This window comes from Rhinichthys klamathensis, unplaced genomic scaffold, assembly GCF_029890125.1.
Source record: "Rhinichthys klamathensis goyatoka isolate OS25496 unplaced genomic scaffold, OSU_Roscu_1.1 h1tg000088l_1, whole genome shotgun sequence".
NCBI lineage: Eukaryota > Metazoa > Chordata > Actinopteri > Cypriniformes > Leuciscidae > Rhinichthys > Rhinichthys klamathensis.
In genome coordinates this window covers 964,506-968,318 of record NW_026606628.1, presented here as the reverse complement: position 1 = coordinate 968,318, position 3,813 = coordinate 964,506, and positions in this window count along the sequence as shown.

The following is a 3,813-nucleotide window of genomic DNA, read 5'->3' as shown; positions in this document are numbered from 1 at the left end:
GAATATCCAGCGAGGAGGAGGCGCCCCCTATACCCTCAAACAGGGCGTTATTTGAGGGAACAGCCATTTGTAGTGGTGTCTGAAACCATGGTGGACGTTATCGAGTGAACTCATTCTATCCCACAATACATCACAATAACGAGTGTACAAGCGATGTACGCTCAATGGCTATCCGAATTCACTCACTCGTTTCCATTCACTCCTTCAAGTGAACAGTATTAGTGGACTAACAGGGAATAATGATTGAGGGTTTAGGGGGCGATATCGGATTCAGCCAGAACCACATTGTCTGGGTGGGAGATGGTCTAATTCAGCGGTGCCCAATCCTGTTCCTGGAGATAACTTCCTGCAAAATTCAGCTCCAAACACAACTGAACCAGCTGGCATCATACTAGATTCCTCATTTTAGACAAATTCTAAAACAGCACTGCACAAATTCGTTGAGTGGAAAGCAATGGCGAAATGTTGTGTGGTTTGTTGAGCTGTAGCCAACACGGTAAAAAGTGGTAACTTGCAATTGTTACCATAAAGAATGTTATTTAACGCATGAAACTAGTTTTGAAATTAATGTATTTAGGTTTATTCAGTCATTTTAAATAATATTTTGACTTTGACTTACTTTTGACTTTGAGATTTTACCATTTTTTAGGTTACCATTTTTTTCAGTGCATGCAGAGCATTCAAATCAGTCAGTTATATGAGGTTGATGGTTAGGATCCTGCCTTAGAAGACAGCTGTCTATGTAGGCGGTAGACAGCGAGGCAACTAACTGGATTCTGGAATAGCTACTGTGCTTTATAGTTACTAATATAATCAGGGTGGAAGGCCAAAGGGGAGTTTAGGAGGGGACAGGTTTGTTTGTGGAACCATCATCCTGCAGTGCATGAGAAACAAAGGTGTGGAATCAGGGCCGGCCCGTGGCATAGGCAGTATAGGCAAATGCTAAGGGCGCAAGCGCCTTAAACCCTAGGGGGGGCGCCAGAGCCGCGTAAGGAACTTTCCGCTTTTATTGTACTTCATAAACACTGCAACGAGTGGAGCAATTACATAAGCCTGCCAGTGGCGCAAAAAGTGGGTATACCGGTATGTGTAGCGGAGTAGGCGCCCTCATTAGATTTCATCATAGAATTTTGACAGGGGACCCCCCTCCAATAATATCGCGAGCGGGCGCGGGCGCCGTGAGCGCTGAGCGAACAGGCACGAGTAGTGAGTTGTCGTCGAAAAAGATAAATAAAGCAAAAAAAGCGGCCGGGGGCTAAAATAGAAATAGCCCATTCGTTTTGTTTTGCTTAATCGGCGGCGCTGGGTTAGTGCTGGTGTAATGCATTGGTAAAAAAAAAAGCTTTTTTTCTGACACCGCATGAAACGCGTAGATCAGTGGCCCATTGGTTGTTTTCTTGATTGACACTGGGCTGGCCCAATCACATCTTTAATGTGAAGTACAGAAAAATACTCTTTCTATTAGTATAGAAATTAGTACAAAACTTATGAAAGTTTCCTTCATTTTTCAGTGCATTGTTTTACAATGAGTATTATCATGGGATTAATATTATAACTATTAATGTAGACAGACACTAACTAAAAGAGGTTTGAATTTTTCTTTGTTTAATTTGAACACTGAAAATGGGTTGGAGCTTTTAATTTTGAACCCTCAAAGTGCACCAGATTGATGAATTTAACATTAAAATGCACAAAATTTTCTTACGGGGGATCATGCCCCCGTACCCCCCTAGCCTTGTAGCAGCCTAATGGATGAGTAATAATAGTAGTGGTGGTAGTAATTGTAATTTATCTACTACAAGTTACATGGTCAGATAATATGTATTTAAACAATGCAACTATGTAGGATGATTGAAATATCCTTGAACGTTCTTTTTTAGCATTTGTATAAACAATTTATTACAGTTCAAGTCATAATTTGCTTGTTGAAGTTTTGGAGTGACTATAAGAGCATTTTGTTTAGTTAAATAAATACTCATTATTTTTAAAGGCGCAAAAATCAATCTCGCCTAGGGCAACCAAAGGGCTAGAGCCGGCCCTGTGTGGAATGCAAAAGATCGTGGGGGGCAACAGAGGGGGGGGGATTTAAATGACCACGCAGTTAACTGTTGGAAGATAAGGAGGAATCCTGCTGTGGACCAAGCAGTTCCAGAACATGCCTGAAAAGGTCAACATATTTTGAGTTCTCATTCATGAATGTCAGGAAACTTAGGTTCAATACTCTTGAGAGACCATCACTAATGTTTGTTGTAACATGATGCTGACTCCAGCCATCTCGCATCAACATACACTATAAAAATAGGCACATCAACCACACAAAAGTACTTCAATATTCCATAAATGTACACAGACACAAATCTCATTTATTTCCAATTTAAAGCCCATCATAATAGTATTACAAAGCAAGCTGATATCATAATTTCTAATATTCGAATTCTAAAAGTTTGACCATTTAGAAGAGTATACTGTTACCGTTCCCTCAAGATTTCAATGAAAAAAGGTATGTTCTAAAGAACATTTTGCTAATGTTACCATTGTGAAAATGTTATTTCTGAATGTTTTCTGAACGTTAAAAACGTCCAGTTTTTTAAAATGTTTTTGGAAACGTTTTTCTTGGTTATACAAGCATTTATCATTTTGCAAGCCCGTGTTGGGGAAAGTTACTTTTAAAAGTAATGCATTACAATATTGTGTTACTCCCTAAAAAGTAACTAATTGCATTAATTAGTTACTTTTTTTGCAAAGTAATGAATTACGCTACTTTTGCGTTACTTTTTCTTACCTGGGCTGGGCTTGCTTGCTTTGTTTTTTAATAATAATAACAAATATAGCTGCGAGCAGCGATTACGGGCCCAAGCCGGTGGCACCGCAACCCTTTGAACAGCAACCCTTTAGTTACCTAAAGGCACCGGAGTGGCGGTGCCGCCGGCTTTGGCCCTTCATCGCTGCTCGCAGCTATATTTATATATATATTAGTGCTGGGCCGTTATCGGCGTTAACGTGCTGCGTTAACGTGAGACTCTTATCGGGCGATAAAAAAAATATCGCCGTTAATCAAAGTTGGGTTGGGATCATAAATAGCTTTTTCGAATATCGTTATATTTTCGCGCAATTCTAATGTGTAGTATATGACTATGACGCCGCGCCTACTGTCACAGATCGCGCAGTAGGGTATTTTCCTGTCAGGGACACAAGGTGTACTTTTACTTTGTTACGTTGGGCGACGTTCCTCTCGTTACTTTATTTTAATGCAATACGTTGTTAAATGAGTTTATTCCAAGCGCGCTGTGTCCTTTGTATGGGCATGAGCGATGCTCATTTACAAATGAATCACTCTTTTGAGTCGATTCTGTTCAAAGACTTCATCAAACAAGTTGTCAGATGTTCTGTCTAAATCGGTTCGCGAATCAGTTGATCTGTTCAGTTCCTCGCGCACTGAATCGTCTGAAGCGCTTTCAAGCATCAAGAGCGTTGGATGAAGTGGCCGATCTACAGTCTAGTCTAGTGAATGCAAATCTGCAAATGCATCATATTTTTGCCAGCGATGAAGATCTTTATTAGTTGAACATCTTCGTAAGCTGTCTGTGAATGAATGATTCCACAGGACGATACATTCGATTTCATTTCATTCAGGTAATACATTGTGTGTGTATTGCGCGTGTAGGCTATTGCGCAGTGGCATAATCACACGAATAGTTTACATTGATTGAAACTAATTTGTTTAAAAATGAGGCTATTGCAGTAACAAGGCAGGTTCACATAAAATTCTTATGACATATGATGACATTATTTTTTGATCTAACGAGCATTGGC